Below are 20,385 nucleotides of genomic sequence, written 5' to 3'. Positions count from 1 at the left end.
CACAGACTGCTTATCTGGGAGTAAGTACCACCATCAGCTGCAAATATCCAGAGAAAGAAGACTTCAGCATCAGCGCCAGCGTTGCACATGTGAATGAGAAAGTCCTTCCTTTATGCAGACAGAGAAGACACTTCCCCTAACCCCAGGCTCCGTTGGGGTGGAGGGGCAGGGAGTTGTCAGACGGCTCGTTGGTTTAGTGATATGATTCTCGCTTTGGGTGCGAGAGGTCCTGGGTTCAAATCTGGGACGAACCCTTTGACGAAACCTTTCACCAGCTGTGTCCACCAAATGGAAGTGCTATGGTTCAACAGATGTTTCCCCAGGTAGCAGCACTATTCCATAGTCAAAAAGCCTTTCTTCACGTCCTGGCTTTAAGGATCCGGTGAGATGGGCTACCAGGCCAACACGAGTGTAGGACGAGGTGGCTGAGTGTTTAAGGCTCATGGACTGCTAATCCATTGTGCTCTGCACACGTGGGGTCAAATCCCATCCTTGTTTCTTTTTCCAATTGGATGGCCGTGGGCGTGGAAACAGAGAAGATCACGGTGGTGGAGAAACAATACAAAGCATGCAGCACTTACTTCGGAGACCACATTCAGACAGGACACCATCCAACAGTTTCTTTGAGCATGGAGACAGATTCAACATAGAAGGCAGAGGCGGGGTTCGAACTGACGCTTTCAACGAGATTGCAGTGTCAGTCCAGCACCTTTGGATACACAGGCCTTCGCCCCCTCGGGAAAAGGACACCTAACTTGCATTGGCTGGGAATCGAACACCAGCCAACTACTTGGAACACAGCTATGCTCACCACTATACCACGAATGCATTCGTGAGACCAGTCGGGAACGCAACAATAATATGACCATTCACAACAACCACATTCATATGCCCTCCAGGACTCACCATTTCAACATATTGTGGGGTCTTTGTTGTCACCTTTTTTTCATGGGCTGGATAACTCTGGAAGGGGGGGGCAGAAAACTCTTACAACAATGCACACACAGTGGAAGTAAACTCCCTGCCTTTTGCCGACAGGGCGGACACGTTCCCTAACCTGAGGCTCCATTGCAGGGGAGGGGCATCCTTTAGGAGGTGGCTCGTTGGTCTAGGGGTATGATTCTCGCTTCGGGTGTGAGAGGTCCCGGGTCCAAATCCTGGATGAGCCCTCTGGTTTAGCCTTTCACCAAATGGAAGTTGTAACCCATAAAAATAGAGGCTGTTAGTAATGCATTTCAAGATTTTTGAAATGAGTTAAATAAACAGAATGATCCTTCAAATAAGTGAATTCAAATCCCGGACGAGCCCTCTGATTTAGCCATTCACCAGCTAGGACAACTCCATCCATGTGCTTTGGCTCGCCTCTTCATCAGATGGGCCCTGGGTCACTTTGCCAGCATTGTTCACACGTGAATGAGAAAGTCCTTGCTTATGCAGATGGGGCAGACACTTCCACTAACCTAAGGCTCCGTTGCGGTGGAGGGGCAGGGCGTTGTCAGACGGCTCGTTGGTCTAGTGGTATGATTCTCGCTTTGGGTGTGAGAGGTCCCGGGTTCAAATCCCGGACGAGCCCTTTGATGAAACCTTTCACCAGCTGGGACAATTCCATCCATGTGCTTTGGCTCGCCTCTTCATCAGATGGGCCCTGGGTCACTTTGCCAGCGTTGTTCACACGTGAATGAGAAAGTCCTTGTTTTATGCAGATGGGGCGGACACTTCCCCTAACCTGAGGCTCCATTGCGGTCTGGTGGTATGATTCTCCCTTTGGGTGCGAGAGGTCCTGGGTTCAAATCCCGGAGGAAATCTTTCACCAGCTGGGTCCACCAAATGGAAGTGCTTTAACTCAATGGTTCAACAGATGTTGCCCCAGGAAGCAGCACCATTCTATGGTTTAAAAGCCTGGCTTCAAGGATCCGGTGGGAAGGGCTACCAGGCCAACATGAGCGTAGGACGAGGTGGCCGAGTGGTTAAGGCGATGGACTGCTAATCCATTGTGCTCTGCACGCGTAGGTTGGAATCCCATCCTCATCGCACAGTGTTGCTTTGTTTTCCGTGTGGGCGTGGAAACAGAGAAGATCACGGCGGTGGAGAAAGAATGCAAAGCATGCACCACTTACTTTCCCGGAATCGAACCGGGCCAACTGTTACGACTCCAGATGGAAACTCGTCTACGTCTAGGGGCTGTAGAGGAGTCACAACAAAAAGGTAGTACGTCAGACTTATTGTAGGAATTAAACAGGCACAAGCCACAATTCAACTATATACAATTATTTATTTCCTCAGGGAAAACACAACACAAGACACACGCCAAGGAGAAAAGGGAACTACGAGCGGTGCCAAAGCAAAGAAATCATGAACAAAAGTGATGTCCTAAACTAGTGCAATAGTAAGCTATACTATCAGGACTATGCTAAAGTGCTATGCTACACTAGACTAGAACATACATGGGGCGGCACCCACTCCTAACCTGGTGAATTGTAACAGAGGTGAGCCTACGTGTTGGAAATGTAAACCCATGGGTCTCTTACCTATTCACCTTACCCCTATGGCGTACAATAACAGACAGACAAATTATGAGAAAAACAATAAGTAAACAATGACGTAAATACAACAAAAGAAAACTAGATGTAAACTAGTACGTTGGAGATTCAAACACAGCAAATGCAAAACTAATACGTCGGAGATTCGAGTCGACAACAAACGCAAGACTACTGTGAAAATGGGTCGAGAAAATTCTTACAACAGTGCAGACACAGTGGTAGTAAACTCCCTGCTTTTTGCTGACAGGGCGGACAACCTGAGGCTCCGTTGCAGGGGAGGGGAGTCCGTTAGTAGGTGGCTCGTTGGTCTAGGGGTATGATTCTCGCTTAGCGTGCGAGAGGTCCCGGGACGAGCCCTTTGACGAAACCTTTCACCAGCTGGGTCCACCAGGTAGCTGTTGTTGCCCCGGGTAGCAGCAAAATTCTATGGTCTTCACGTCCTGGCTTTAAGGATCTGGTGGGAAAGGCTACCGGGCCGGCACAGCGTAGCTGTTAACCAGAGACGGATACGAGCGAGTTTGAGTGCTACCTAAGGTAAGCTAGCTGTACGATCGCTGAAAATCTTTGTCAAGTGACTAAAACCAACTTGAATAACTTTCTTATATTAGTTGAATCACTAAGATAAGATCTCCGATGATGAAATATGTGCTTGTCACTTGTTTGCTGGCGAAATGTTGAAACTGTCGGCTGTGTCGTGTCATTATACCGTTAAGTGCAGAGAGTGATCCATTCTAGATAGATTGATTTGATTCATAACCATTTTTATTGACAATGAAGTGTATGGTGATAAAGGCTCATGATTGATGACAGGTAGACAGATTTGATTGATGATAAAATATTGCTACTAGTCCCATGACAGACTTTCACAGTTAGATTGACATTCTTCCTCTTGTTGGCCTCAGATGGTGACCAAGAAGCACAGGGCCATGGGGGACAGGACAGTGAGTGGCTGTCTCGCCTCAAGACCTCTGCCACCACTGGGGTTTGGCCCTCTGATGTAGGGGACAGGCCAGCCCCCAGTCAGAAGAGGTGGTATGCTCTCTACCAGAAGGAAAAGTTTGTCTGTGAAATACGCCAACAGATTAAACAGATATAGGCTAGGTTGTATATGCCATGACTTTGAGCATACCATTTGGTTACAGATTGAGAAATGTCCAGTGCAGACACGCGGCCAGACATCGTTGTTTGGTGGGCCAGAGTTGTGTCTGTGGATTTCACTCCCAGAAGGTAATGAAGGTAATGAATCAGATGTAACTATTTGTCATGCTGAAAAAGGATCCCATTATCAGTAGTATTGATACTTGTTGTATCTGTATGTCTTCAGCAGCCAGCCACATCTGCCTCAGTGCCTGCTGCTGCCACGGTCCAGTGTCCAGCTCCACCTCGTGCCACGGCCCCTGCAGAGACCACAGACTCAGTACCTTTCGTTGCTCATGCTAATGGCGTAGTAATGCTAGCGCTCAGAAGACCAGCTGGGTCTAGTCAATGTCAACATCATCAGAGGTGTGTTGCTGCGTAGCGCTGGATCAAACATAGAATGCTGCTCATGTTCTATTTCTAGAGGTCACATGGTAAAGTGTTCATGATACGTGTATGACACGTATACTCATTATTTTCAAAACTGTGTTGCTATGCAACCTTTCAATGTAGAACATCAGCAACATTCTATGGAATGTTCAATCTGCTCCAGTTAACAACAAACTTCAGTTGAGAGTTAGCATAAGCGAAAGGCACTGAAAAATGCCTCGGTGTTTTTCAGGTTTGACTGCGAGAGTGCGTGGACTGCGGCCTGCCGTCTCTATGACAGGTTGTTGTTCTTGTCTTCTTTTTTGCAGGGTTCGAGATCATGAAGAGGGAAGCGACAGCGACTTCGAAAACGGTATGTGGCATTTAATTACATTTTGCAGTAGACACATATCGAACACATTGTTTATGCAATGACTATTTTGCGAGAAGCAATGGTAGCATTGTTAGCTGCTAGATGGCTAAGTAACCCGTTGACAGTTTCTAAGAGTTAGCTCGCCCGATTTAAGCCTTTAGCTTGAACTAGCAAGCTTGCTAGCCAGCTCCATGCATTTTGCCAAGGAATGTACATTTTGGCCTTGCGCTATGTTATTTCGTATTCTAGCAACACATATTCAGTGGTGCAATGTCATTATTGTCCTTAGAGAGGACTGATCCATGAGGACATTTACATTACATTTATGGCATTTAGCAGACGCCTTTATCCAAAGTGACTGACAACAAATACATTTGTCTAAGTAAGTGAATCATCTATCCATCAGTCATCATAAGATAAAGTAATCAATGCTCGGACCAGTGGCCATAGGCAGTCCCAATGCTAGAAGAAGGACATTTTTATTATTATCAGGAGAGAAACTTGTAGGAGGGACCGTTAAGATAGTGGTAGTGACTCTGCAGTCATGACAGCAGTAGGAAGCTCATTCTACCAGCGGGGCGCCAGGACAGTGAAAAGCCGTGATCGAAGGGGCGGTGGTGCCAGGCGGCCAGTCGTGGGTCTTGAATCTGATGAGAGCTGCTACCGGGAGCCAGTGAAGGGTGCGGAGGGGAGTGACATGGGAGAATTTGGGGAGTTTGAACACCAGACTGGCGGCAGCGTTCTGGATGAGCTGTAGAGGGAAATTCAATAGTCTCGCATCGATTACCTGTACCTTCTTGTACCATCGATTACCTGTACCTGTACCGTCCCCCCCCGATCTGCAGGACCACAGGAGCCTCACTGATTTGTTACGGATGGGGGTTGTGCTTCCCAGTGCGTCCCCCTACTTGCCTCCCTCCGTCCGTCCACTGTGCCACCTCAATCACAAACTTATCACCAGCACCTGTGTGTAATTGTCACTCATGCAATATGTACCCTCACTTCCCTTCACTCCCGCTTCGTCTTCACCTTTGTTGGTTGCTTCGTGAGCGTAAATCATATGAGTATACAAGTACTGTTTTGAGACTGTGATCTCCTCTTTGATTTCAAGCATTGAGTCCCTATTTTTGTGTCCTGTTTTGACTACTCATCCAAAGTAAAGATCCTTTTGTTTGGTACCGCTAACTACTTGTCCGCCTCTCTTTGTGTCTTTGCCACTTTACTTTCATCCTACAGATACTTCGAATATATATTTGCAAATAAATGAGTGATAGAGTAGCTCAAATGTATTTACTGTCTCTGTTTTCTTTTCTTTTGGTGACACTTCACACAAAGGGGTTTCCGTTATAATGGGTTCATAATTCAGTTTGCACATTATAAGCATGTGTTGCATTTATAAAGCATTAGTAACAGCGCAGCCACATATTTTCAAACTACTTTAATTGTCATTATCTACGAATGAATCATTAAAAGAGAATATCGTGACTATTTCTGTATTTTTGAAACCTCTTGTTTTGTGCCTTCGGCATTTCCTTTCAAACCCTTTGCCTGCAAGGCTGTGTCATTTTCATGTGTCAAAAAGTAATTTACAAAAGTGTAAGGAACAACAACCTGCAAAGGGAAGCTGTGATGGCCGAGTGGTTAAGGTGTTGGACTTGAAATCCAATGGGGTCTCCCCGTGCACGTTCGAACCCTGCTCACAGCGCACACTTTACAAAATTGAATCTCTGTGTTTAAACAGAACAAAGTAAAGACCAGCAATGTTGCTTACTCAAATTGAAGTGTGTTGTTACACATGTATTTGTCTAAGGAAAGTTGCAAAAGAAGCCTAAATTTCTCTATCTCCTCAGTTTTTTTCCTTTTTCTTCTTCCCCCTTCTTCCCCCCCCTTAACAGACTATTGTTCCCCAGCTTGATGCTGAGGGAAAATAAAGAGAGAGAGAGAAATTGAGGCTTCTTTTCCATTATTTACTAGTTTATTTATCAGTATGTATTCTAAACGATTAAAGAAAAATAAAAAATATCGCCTTTTCCGTTTTTGAATGGGGGGGAAGAGTGGATCGGAAGGTCACCGGTTCGAATCCCACCAGCGCCAGAAATAAAAACAGGCAAAGTCTCCCAAAGTGTTGTTTTGTGTAAATTCAAGATCCCTTGAGCCAATATCTTGCTTCTTGTGACATTTCAAACAGAAGTTTAAAAACACTTGCTGTTGTTTTAATGATGTTTAATGACTATGCTATGGGCCTACAGGTCTGTTGCTCTATTCAAGTTGCGTGTGTAACTTTGTTTATGCATCTGAAATGATCAGACCTCTGTTTCTTTCTCTTATGGACTGCATCACTCGCTATTAGCAATGTGTCAAATTGATTGAATAAAACTCTGATAAAAGATTTATATTTGAAAATAGATTTTTTTTTATTGAAATAAACACAAAAAACCTGTGAGCTGCCTCCTACACACTGGACAGCACACCCTGACCTTCCATAGATGGTAGGGCATCCACGCCAGGAGCCTGTGGGTGAACAAGTGCTCTGGTATTGGGGCCTGGTTATAAATGAGCACTGGTACCAGTGGCTTGTACCAGAGTTTCGAGTTTGGCCGCAGCCTCTGGTTCTCCCACAGGGTGGATGCAATCATCGCTGGTCTTGCTGTGGAATGGTCTTCTTCATCTCTGCCGGTAGCCAGAATGGCTTTTTAACAGTGGAATTTTGCTGCTACCTGGGGAAACATCTGTTGAACCATTGAGCCAAAGGACTTTGATGTGGTGGACCCAGCTTGTGAAAGGTTTCGTCAAAGGGCTCACCCGGGATTTGAACCCGGGACCTCTCACACCCAAAGCAAGAATCATACCACTAGACCAACGAACCGTCTGACAACAACTTGCCCCTCCACTGCATCGGAGCCTGAGGTTGTGGGAAGTGTCCGCACTGTCTGCATAAAAAAAAGAGCTATCTCATTCGCAACGCTGGCAAGGTGACCCATCTGCTGAAGCAGCGACCCAAGACACTTTGACGGAGTCGTCCGAGCTGGTGAAAGGCTAAATCAGAGGGCTCGTCCGGGATTTGAACGCGGGACCTTTCGCACCCTAAGCGAGAATCATACCCCTAGACCAACGAGCCACCTACTAATGGATGCCTTTCCCCCGCAATGGAGCCACAGGTTGGGGGATGTGTCCGCCCTGTCGGCAAAAAGCAGGGAGTTTACTTCCACTGTGTTTGCATTGTTGTAACATTTTTCTCGCCCCCCCCCTTTTTTTTACTGAGTAATCCAGCCCATGAAATAAAAGTGACAACAAAGACCCTGCAAAATGTTGAAATGGTGAGTCCTGGAGGGCATATGAATGTGGTGGTCGTGAATGGTCATACCATTGTTGCGGTCCTGCCTGGTCTCATGAGCGCATTGGTGGTATAGTGGTGAGCATAGCTGCCTTCCAAGCAGTTGACCCGGGTTCGATTCCTGGCCAATGCAAGTTTGGTGTCCTTTTCCCGAGGGGCCCATGCCTGCGTATCCAAAGATGCAAGTATGACACTTCAGTCTCGTTGAAAGCTTCTGTTCGAACCTCACCTAGGTTGAATGTAACTATGATATTCTATGTGCTCAAAGAAGCTGTTGGACGACATCCGTTGGACGACATCCATCTAAACCTGGTCTCTTACGCATGTGCCGCATGCTTTACATTGTTTCTCCACCTACTCTGTTTCAACGCCCACGGTCGTCCAAGCTGACAAAGAAGCATGGCTGTGCGACAACAATGGGATTCGAACCCACACGTGCAGAGCACAAAGGATTAGCAGTCCATCACCTTAACCACTCGGCCACCTCATCATACACTCCTGTTGGCCCGGTTTTTATTTCGATACTTGACAAGTCTCTGTCTCTGGAGCATGACAGAACCACACCAGTGACAGAACCACACAAGTGTTCACCAGTTTTGTACGTGGAGGGTGCTTTAGTAGAGTCAGTGTGATCTGGGTGGTTGAAGAAGGTGCTGAGCTGCAGGGAGACTCCAGATACCAGGGTGTCACACAGGGCGTCTGACTGTGACACTCCAGAGGCCATTGTCTTACCATGCTTACAATGGGTCAGGAAAACCTTTCAGCCTCAAACAATATAATAATAAGAACATATGCAATTTAGCTAACGCTTTTATCCAAAGCCACTTACATTGCAGTGAGTGCATACATTTCAGTATATATGTGTTATTAGGGCCATGCTCTACCAACTGATTGGTAGGTTTTTTTTCCAGCGAATATCATAGTTACATGATTGATGAGTGTGCGGAATTTATTAAGTTTGACAATGAGGACGAATCTCATTGACAAACTTTCCAATAATTCAGTGTGTGTGTGTGTGTGTGTGTGTGTGTGTGTGTGTGTGTCTGTGTGTGTGTGTGTGTGTGTGTGTGTGTGTGTGTGTGTGTGTGAGTGTCTCATGTGTGTGCGTGTGTGTGCGTGTATGTGCGCACGCGTGTGTAAATTTGAGTGTCTGTGCATGCATGCATTTATGTGTTTGTGCATGTGTGCATGTTGGTGTGTGTGTGTGTGTGTGTGTGTGTGTGTGTGTGTGTGTGTGTGTTTGTTTGTGTCCATGCGTGCGGGCGTGCATGCGTGTTTGTACATGTGTGTATGTATGTTTGAGAGTTTTTAATTCAACTGTAGGGCTCATTTAGTTGAGTCTTCAGTTGAGTATTACTGGAACTCATCCTCCTCTCAGAAATTGATGTGCTTCTTATACCACTTCGCTTCTTCCGCCACAAGTTCCCATCTAATCTGATTATCTCAACTCACCATCTCTAACGGGAGCACAAGTCATTTCAAATTCATGGTATGAGTGGGACTTGTGTGAAAATGTGCCGTTGTTACAGAGAATACATTGACCTGCGTTTGCATTTGGACATTGAAGCATTCTTTTTTCTTTTGGCTCGAAATTTTAAAAGTTTGAATTTGAAATCAAACTGTTCATATGAGGTTAAATGCTGCCCTGTCTAAATATGTACGCAGGGCACGAGTATGGTCACACTGATACAATGTTAACTAAGAGTTTGTTTCTGACTGAAGTGCTGCTGACCTAAAAACATACACGTTTACTGTAACCCTTCCAATTCCATGTCCTGCTGAGCTAAAAGTGCGTAGGTTTACCGTCACTCAAATGAATACATTAACTATGAATTAATGAGACAAATAAACATAGCAAAATATAACATGGTTCATGATTAAAGAGTAGTCCAAAAAAAGGGAAAACATATTGTGAATGTGTCAATGTGTATTTATTTACTCAGATTACATGTGTGAGTGTCAGAATGTAGATCCACCTTATAGGCTCCATCTAAACAGGAACTCTCAAAGCCTTAAACAATACCTCTAACCAGACAACAGAACGTAGAAAAACACCATTTTCACATATGAAGAAACTGCTATGGTGCTGTAGAAAATGAATATGTGGTTAAAACATGATGTCCTTTAAAAGAGAGATAAATTCATTCCACACTAGTACCTGTTTACCTATTTAAGAAGTCACCAGAGGGATGAGAAGAGGTGACTCAGACAGAGCAGAGAGATTGAGTGTTGGGTCTGACTGCTCTCTGCATGTTCATGATGTCAGAGCTGAGGATGCTGGACCCTACACCTGTCGACAATACCCTGAGGATGAACCAAGACATTAATTAGCAGAGGTTGTGCTGATCTAGGATCAGGTAGGACCTGCACTCTTACTCTGAGACACTTTGTGGATACAGGTTTTAAGGTGCTTTCACATACTGTACTCAGTCACTGAAGGTGTAGGAGTCAGTGGAAGGGGCAAGGGAGTGGATTGGAATCAGGCCATAGATGAGCCCATGCTGCTCTTTGGAGACATCTCCCCCACCTACCGTACAGATCAAGGATCAGCTCATCAGTTCTCTGAGCCTCAAGCCTAACTGAACTGGGAAACAAATTAAACTGATCCTGGAGCAGAATTTAGCAATCCATTTGACCCTCAGAGGAGCACAGCAGGATCTCTACAGTGGCTACATGTCAGAGTTTGATTTTGATGCCTTGGTTCAGCACTGTACTCTGATTAGGGTATAATAGTCCTGTGACATATTTCCTTTATTCTTTTCTCCAGAGGTTTCTTCAGGCACGGAGGCCCATTGACAAAACTCTGTTATCTCCTTAAAAGTTACTTTCTATGTGTGTGGATTAAACTTGTGTTAAAAAGGCAATTGTCATCCTCTGCTTGAAATACAAGCAAACTAACAATCATGGCTGAAACCGTAGACTTGACACACACACACACACACACACACACACACACACACACACACACACACACCTTAAATTACTCTATACAGTATACTAACGCCTCACTATACAGTATGGTCTTTTGGATGCTGCCTTAATCTTCCTCACCTAATGTTCAGGTTTGACCTCTGCATCTCCCTCTGTGATGAAGAGCTCTGTGCAGATCTTGTTGAAAAGTATGGGTTCTCCTTGTTTAGCTATTCTCTGAAATACACATTCACACTTTGGCACACAACAAATTCTGAACCTAAAAATGCAGATATTGCTCATTTTAACATGCTATTATGAAACTGCATATCCAGGGTTTCAATAAAAAGATACTGTATGTAGCTTTTACATTTCTCCAATATGTCACCAACAATTGTCTCTGAAAGTATTCTGGGAGAGCTGGACTGAAGAGAGATTTTATCTATGTATATTAATACCCACACTAAAATGATGGTTGTCTGAAGGACACAAGAATCATATAGAATTTGGGTTTAATAAAACCTTTATTTGTGTGAAAGACTTGATAATTTATAATTGTAATCCCGCTGATGCTTTTTGGACAATTACTTGTGGGAAAAATCCTTTTTGGACAAGTTTGTAAGAAACAGACACTTGAATGGAACACCGTTCAGAGTTACAACAGTCTGTTTCTCACAGAGGACGCTGCCTCTTAGTGCGTTTGTTGTCGCCGTCATCATTGTCGTCCCTGCTCCTCTTCCTTGACACTCCTGAGGTGCCAGGCCTTGAGCTGGGGGACCACTCCTCCTCAGAGTCAGTCTCATCTGACCGTCTCTGGCGCTTAGAAGCACCACCGTCCTCGCTCTCGCTCTCACTCTCACTAATATAGATGAAGTCCCTGCTTCTTTTACAGGCCCTCTCCAATGGCCTGCAGACGAGGGGGGCCTCAATGACCTCTTCAGCACCATCCTCCTCATTGTGCTCATCATCATCATCATCATTATCGTCATCATCATCATCATTGTTATTATCATTATCATTATCAGAGTCCTCTGACTCTTCTGATTCTTCGGCCATGGGTTCCATTTCCCTGGGAGGGTTCACAACGACCATAGGATCGACTGGGTACAGGCATCCCTGCTGGTACTACAGCATCTGTGGTTAGAGGTAGGGCAGCTCGCCCTGGTGTACCCGCCGCTCTGGGATCACTATGAGGCCCAGCTCTGGGTCGATAAACTCCTCGGGGTCCGCGATCCAAAAGGACCCGTCCTGGAACCACATCAGTCTAGAAGGTGGGTAGGGTATATCAGGTCCCTGCATCCACTCAATCTGCACCTGTTGACGGATCACCTGGTGGCCCTCCACCTGGTCATGGCCCACATGGGGACTTTGCATCTGGGTATAGTGCGCCTGGAAATTTAACGCTGGGAGACGGCCACCCAGGTGGCGCTGGTCCGGGCATTGGCAGTCTGGTCCATGATAGTGGATAATCTGCCCGTTAGGCAGGAGGTCACGTGAATGTTGGAGCCAATCGCAGAAAAGCTCATAGGCCGCAATGTCCAACCCAATGTTCGACCTGTCCGGAACGGGTTCCAAGGACACATCTGACAGGACAGAATTAAACATTGAAAATCACTTAGGAGTCAATACTGAAGGTTCTGGTGAATCTCTCTTTACTTTGTCTTCATTTTGCATGTGATGTCATCATGTTGGTTTGTGACATAATCACACATTCTGTGACAGAAGCATTGTCCATTGTCACCATGACAACTGCATGGAGCAAATGGAAAATTCCTACACATAACAGACAGTGTCAATTCCCTGAATAATAACATTTTAAAAGAAAAAAGAAATGTGTCCAGCATCTCTGCTGTACTCTACCTCCCTCCTCTAGTTTCTTGTTCTATTTGGTACAGTACAGCCAATCTCCATAGAAGTCCTACACAGATAACACATACTGGTAGAATTAATTCAATGTTCCATTAAGATACAAAGGTAGTAAGAATACCTCAGTTGTTACAGTTGCCCAAATCTTGTGCAAATGCCTATTATGTCACGATCTAATAAACGTACGTTTCTTAACTCTTACCACTATCAATGTTTCATATGTCACGACTAATTCATTGATAAGTAGTGATGTTATGTCGGCTATCATTTAGAGACACATTGTCTCACCTCAGGGATTAAGCTTCAAATATACCTTTATTTTGAACGGCTAATAAATACTTATTTATTACTTATTTTGAAAGCCAGACAATATGCCACACAGGAAGTATGAGCCCATGCTGCTCTATGGAGACATCTCTCCCACCCACCGGACAGATCTAGGATCAGCTCGTCAGTTCTCTGAGGCTCAAGCCTAACTGAACTAGGGAACAAATTAAACTGATCCTGGACCAGAAATTAGCGATCCATTTGACCCTCTGAGCAGCACAGCAGGGTCTCTCCAGTGGCTACATGTCAGAGTGGTCGTTATTCACCACAGAGTTTGAGGTCTTGGTTCAGCACCGTAGTGTGATTACGGTATAATAGTCCTGTAACATATTTCCTCATGTATATTTTTCTTACAGACACGGAGATCCAGGAGTTGGAGTGATGTCACCTCTTCTTCATCATCACTTCCTTGCCTGTTCAAAGAAATTCAAAACTTCTTTAGCTTTATAAAAGGAGCAGGGTTAGGAAATTGAGTTCAGTCCCCTTGAACACCCCTGATAGTAACAACATTTTTATATGCAATCTGAGTAGGACACGCATTTTAGAAAGAGCTTTTTCTGGACCAAAATAGCATTTGTTAATGACCTAATTGTGTTGCAGTGAGTTGTGTTTAAACATCGATGGAAAATATGTGTATTATTGCGAGTGTCTTTTCCTTTCCTATACGCTTTTTAGAGATTTGCAGAAAATTCAGTGGACTGTAACAAATACTACATTGAAATAAACAGTTATAATTCAAAACAATATAAAAATTCTGTCCTCATTAACTGTGAGAAAACAGGTCTTTATGTTTCTGGTAAAATTTGGGCACCAATTTGATTCAGCAGAATAGTGCTGAGCAGAACAAATTCAGAATACTTTACAATACTTCAGTATGATGTTTATTTTAGTGTGATTTTAACAAAGGTTTTTGAGAAAACTATAACTACAGTATGGCAATGGCAGTCAATTTTCTCAAAGAAATGTGAATATTGTTGTTGAACAACGTGATTTCAAACTGTAAAAGAGCACTGTGGGTTGTAATGCAAGTCAACATCGTGTTTGACAGTGTAATGAAAGGTGAATATGTTTGGGAGAGAGGAGTGAAGGGTTATTTCACAATGAGGATGTTTGTAGTTTTCATTACTGCATGTATTCAGTGTTAAAACTGGAATGGGAGACTATACACTGTACTATAATGATCAGACCTTTGTTTCTTTCTCTTATGGACTGCATCACTCGCTATTAGCAATGTGTCAAATTGATTGAATAAAACTCAGATAAAAGATTTATATTTGAAAATAGATTTTGTTTTTATTGAAATAAACACAAAAAACCTGTGAGCTGCATCCTACACACTGGGCAGCACACCCTGACTTTCCACAGATGGTAGGGCATCCACGCCAGGAGCTTGTGGGTGAAAAAGTGCTCTAGTGTTGGGGCCTGGTTATAAATGAGCACTGGTACCGGTGGCTCGTACCAGAGCTTCAAGTTTGGCCGCAGCCTCTGGTTCTCCCACAGAGTGGATGCAATCCATCGCTGGTCTTGCTGTGGAATGGTCTTCTTCATCTCTGTCGGCAGCCAGAATGAATCAGGGGCCTGGTGTTGCGTTTCCAACACTCTTCCTACTTTTTCATTCATCTCATCAACTTCCCAAGCAAGGGTTAGGGAGGAACATTGTGTGAAATTGTATTCAGTGTGTAATTCAGAGGACCTTGTGGCCCAACGGTAGCACGTCTCACTCCCGATCAGAAGGCTGCATGTTCGTATCATGCTGGGTCAGGATGTTTTGATTGTGAGCATGGAAGCCTTTGTCCAGCAGGAGGAAAAAAAGGACTTGAATCCTAGTCCCTCAGATTAAAAGCCTGATGCTTTACCAACTGAGCTATGCAGACACTTGCAGTAAAAGTGATCACATGGTGTTCTGTTTCCAACTGTTGCATTCATCTCATCAACTTCCCAAACTTGGTTTTGGGATTCACATTGCCTGAAATGATAATAACACCGCAAGGACCTTGTGGCGCAACGGTAGCGCGTCTGACTCCAGATCAGAAGGCTGCGTGTTCAAATCACGTCAGGGTCAGGGAGTTTTAGTTGTGAGCATGTAAGCCTCTGTCCCCAAACGGGAAGCGAAAGTGCATTGTTAAGATATAGAAATGTAGGGTGCCCAATCTCATACCATTGTTGGAGTAGATCCTGCAGTGAAACGCAGGGACTTGAACCTCTCTTACCATTGTTGGAGTAGATCCTGCAGTGAAACGCAGCTTCTTCCGAACAGGGACTTGAACCTCTCTTACCATTGTTGGAGTAGATCCTGCAGTGAAACGCAGCTTCTTCCGAACAGGGACTTGAACCTCTCTTACCATTGTTGGAGTAGATCCTGCAGTGAAACGCAGCTTCTTCCGAACAGGGACTTGAACCCTGGACCCTCAGATTAGAAGTCTGATGCTCTACCGACTGCACCAAAGCTGTGGAACAATAGTCTGTTTAGGGGGGGAAGAGGGTGTGAAAAAGGGGGAGAAAAAAAATGAGAAAAGAGGGAAAAGAAAGAGAGAGAGAGAAATTGAGGCTTCTCTTCCATTATCTACTAGTTTATTTGTCAGTATGTATTCTAAACGATGGAGGCAGAGAGAAAGGGGAGATGGTCCTAATATAGGTGGAGGCAGGGCTGGAGGAGGACATGGGTCGTACAAGGGAAGGGGTCCTCATAGAGGCTGTAGCAGGGACGGACAGGGACTAGGATACAGGGGAAGGGGTACTCATGGAGGCTGTAGCAGGGCTGGAGGGGGACTTGGGTACAGAGGAGGGGGTCCTCATGGAGGCCGTAGCACTGCTGGCAGTACCAGCAGAGGTAGTAACAGGGCTGGACAGAGACTGTGAGGGAGAAGAAAGGTAGAGTACACCAGGAGAGTATATTGTGATTGTGCATGTATCTATGTGATTGTAGGCATAAGCCACATTAGTCACACACGAGTTACACTAATAACACAGAGATATTAAGATGAACAAATTCATGTAATACCTCAACAGGCTTCCTAGCCACAAGGTTTGGTTTGGCTGCAGCACCAGATGCCCCTCCAAACCGAGGTTTATAAAACTGAAGAGAAGAATGGCAAGTGAAATTGGTCAGGATAATAATGCTGGCAAAACAGTGCTTTGATAAAATAGATGGATAACATTTGGCAAAATGTTATGGAAATATTTACCATTGACACAGTCAATGTAGGCCACAGAGGACAGAGACTGAGTCTGTGGTCTCTGCAGGGGCCGTGGCACGAGGTGGAGCTGGATCCTGGACCGTGGCAGCAGCAGGCACTGAGGCAGATGTGGCTGGCTGCTGAAGACATACAGATACAACAAGTATCAATACTACTGACAATGGAATCCTTTTTCAGCATGATAAATAATTACATCTGATGTCCCTTCATTACCTTCTGGGAGTGAAATCCACAGACACAACTCTGGCCCACCAAAAAACGATGTCTGGCCGTGGGTCTGCACTGGACATTTTTCAATCTGTAACCAAATGGTATGCTCAATGTCATGGCATATACAACCTAGCCTATATCTGTTTAATCTGTTGGTGTATTTCACAGACAAAATGTACCTTCTGGTAGAGAGCATACCACCTATTCTGACTGGGGGCTGGCCTGTCCCCTACATCAGAGGGCCAAACCCCAGTGGTGGCAGAGGTCTTGAGGCGAGACAGCCACTCACTGTCCTGTCCCCCATGGCCCTGTGCTTCTTGGTCACCATCTGAGGCCAACAAGAGGAAGAATGTCAATCTAACTGTCAAAGTCTGTCATGGGACTAGGAGCAATACATCTAACTGTGAAATTCTGTCATGGGACTAGGAGCAATATTTTATAATCAATCAAATCTTTCTACCTGTCATCAATCATAAGATTTTATCGCCATACACTTCATTGTCAATAAAAATGGTTATGAATCAAATCAATTGTGGGGGGACATGCAGCGTTCGGCCTGTAGAAGGAGCTACAGGACCGTGGCTTCGAGGCTTCGTTGCGCACCTGTTGCGAATGAAGCCTTGTTAACGAAATGGTTTAAGATGTGTGTGCCTCTGCTTTGGGGGAGAAAGGGGCTGAAAAGCTATGACTGAAAAGTCGACCAGGACCTAAAGAACGAATAAAAGAAGACATTTTGTAAATAAACGGGGTTTTCCCTTATCACCACCGAATCCGCCTCCTTGCCCCTCGTTGGGAGCCACTGTAACAAAGGTCCTAAACACAGAGGCGGATTCGGTGGTGGTGATAAGGGAAAACCCCGTTTATTTACAATGTTCCTTCTTTTATTCGTTCTTTCGGTCCTGGTCGACCTTTCAGTCACTCACCTTCAACATGCAGTTGCACCTGATTAATCAGAACCGCTTCGGTTCTCTTAACATTCACTCCACACCAGTATGGCCCAGCATCCTGTTCAGACAGGTCAGTGATGGTCACAGTTTAGACTCTGTCGACAATACCCAGAGGATGACCCAAGACATTCAAGAGCAGACGTTGATCTGTCTGTTCTAAACAATGAGTCTCTCTATTTCAACCTAGTGATCTCAGTTAAAAGAATACACCTAGCTATTCATTGCATTGATTGATTGATTGTTGTGGTTGATGGTTGTATGAAGGACACAAGAATCATATAGAATTTGGGTTTAATAAAACCTTTATTTGTGTGAAAGACTTGATAATTTATAATTGTAATCCCGCTGATGCTTTTTGGTCAATTTCTTTTGGGAAAAATCCTTTTTGGACAAGTTTGTGAGAAACAGACACTTGAATGGAACACCGTTCAGAGTTACAACAGTCTGTTTCTCACAGAGGACGCTGCCTCTTAGTGCGTTTGTTGTCGCCGTCATCATCGTCGTCCCTGCTCCTCTTCCTTGACACTCCTGAGGTGCCAGGCCTTGAGCTGGGGGACCACTCCTCCTCAGAGTCAGTCTCATCTGACCGTCTCTGGCGCTTAGAAGCACCGCCATCGTCGCTCTCGCTCTCACTCTCACTAATATAGATAAAGTCCCTATTTCTTTTACAGGCCCTCTCCAATGGCCTGCGGACGAGGGGGGCCTCGATGACCTCTTCAGCACCATCCTCCTCATTGTCTTCATCATCATCGTCATCATCATCATCATCATCATCATCATCATCATCATCGTCGTCATCATCATCATCATCATTATTACTATCATTATCATTATCATTATCAGAGTCCTCAGATTCTTCTGCCATGGGTTCCATTTCCCTGGGAGGGTTCACAACGACCATAGGATCGACCGGGTACAAGCATCCCTGCTGGTACCACAGCATCTGTGGGTAGAGGTAGGGCAGCTCGCCCTGGTGTACCCGCTGCTCTGGGATCACTATGAGGCCCAGCTCTGGGTCGATAAACTCCTCGGGGTCCGCGATCCAAAGGACCCATCCTGGAACCACATCAGTCTAGAAGGTGGGGAGGGTATATGAGGTCCCTGCATCCACTCAATCTGCACCTGTTGACGGATCACCTGGTGGCCCTCCACCTGGTCATGGCCCACATGGGGACTTTGCATCTGGGTATAGTGCGCCTGGTAATTTAACGCTGGGAGACTGCCACCCAGGTGACGCTGGTCCGGGCATTGGCAGTCTGGTCCATGATAGTGGATAATCTGCCCGTTAGGCAGGAGGTCACGTGAATGTTGGAGCCAATCGCAGAAAAGCTCATAGGCCGCAATATCCAACCCAATGTTCGACCCGTCCGGAACGGGTTCCAAGGACACATCTGACAGGACAGAATTAAACATTGAAAATCACTTACTTAACATGAATGTTAGAGTCCAATCCTTCAGGACACAACAAATGTAATGAAATGTTTTTTCACCAAGAATAAAACTATTTAACACAAATTCTTAGTATCATAAAAGTTCTCAGAACTCACCAGAGTGAGTACCCCCATCTTCTGTTATCGGGATTTTGACCATGTTTATGCAAATTAAATCCAGTTGTCTCTGAAGGTGGAGTCAATACTGAAGGTTCTGGTGAATCTCTCTTTACTTTGTCTTCATTTTGCATGTGATGTCATCATGTTGGTTTATGACATAATCACACATTCTGTGACAGATACATTGTCCATTGTCACCATGACAACTGCATGGAACAAATTGGAAAAGTCCTACACATAACAGACAGTGTCAATTACCTGAATAATAACATTTTAAAAGAAAAAAGAAATGTGTCCAGCATCTCTGCTGTACTCTAACTCCCCCCTCTAGTTTCTTGTTCTATTTGGAACAGTACAGCCAATCTCCATAGAAGCACTAGACAGATAACACATACTGGTTGAATTAATTCAATGTTCCATTAAGATACAAAGATAGTAAGAATACCTTAGTTGTTACAGTTGCCCAAATGTTGTGCAAATGCCTATTATGTCACAATCTAATAAACATGCTTTTCTTACCACTATCAACGTTTCATATATCATGACTAATGCATTGATAAGTAGTGATGTTCTGTCGACATTGTGTCACATTGTGTCACCTCAGGGATTAAGCACCAAGCTTAAGCATTAAGCTCCACCTCCTCTGTTTCCACGCCCACGGTCGCCCCAAGACACTTTGATGGTATCGTCCGAGCTGGTGAAAGGCTAAATCAGAGGGCTCGTCCGGGATTTGAACTCAGGACCTCTCGCACCCTAAGCGAGAATTATACCCCTAGACCAATGAGCCACCTTCTAATGGGTGACCCTCCCCCATCAATGGAGCCTCAGGTTGGGGGATGTGTCCGCCCTGTCTGCAAAAAGCAGGTAGTTTACTTCCACTGTGTTTGCATTGTTGTAAGATTTTTCTCTCCCCCCCCCCCCCCTCCCTTTTTTACTGAGTAATCCAGCCCATGAAATAAAAGTGATAACAAAGACCCTGCAAAATGTTGAAATGGTGAGTCCTGGAGGGCATATGAATGGTCGTGAATGGTCATATCATTGTTGTGGTCCTGCCTGGACTCATGAGCGCATTGGTGGTATAGTGGTGAGCATAGCTGCCTTCCAAGCAGTTGACCTGAGTTCGATTCCTGGCCAATGCAAGTTTGGTGTCTTTTTCCCGATGGGCCCATGCCTGCATATCCAAAGGCGCAAGTATGACAATTCAGTCTCGTTGAAAGCTTCGAACCCCGCCTAGGTTGAAGCTGTCTCCATACTCAAAGAAGCTGTTGGACGACGTCTGTCTAAATGTGGTCTCTGAAGGATGTTTCTCCACCTACTCTGTTTCCACGCCCACGGTCGTCCAAGCTGACAAAGAAGCATGGCCGTGCGACGAGGATGTGATTCGAACCCATGCGTGCAGAGCACAATGGATTAGCAGTCCATCGCCTTAACCACTCGGCCACCTCGTCCTACGCTCCTGTTGACCCGGTAGCCCTTTCCACCGGATTCTTAAAGCCAGGACGTGAGGAAAGGCTTTTTCACAGTAGAATTTTGCTGCTACCTGGGGAAACATTTGTTGAACCTATGAGCCAAAGGACTTTCATTTGGTGGATCCAGCTTGTGAAAGGGATTGTCCGGGATTTGAA

The sequence above is a fragment of the Argentina silus genome (assembly GCF_951799395.1).
Source record: "Argentina silus genome assembly, chromosome: Y".
Lineage (NCBI taxonomy): Eukaryota > Metazoa > Chordata > Actinopteri > Argentiniformes > Argentinidae > Argentina > Argentina silus.
Note: the sequence above shows the minus strand (reverse complement) of the source record.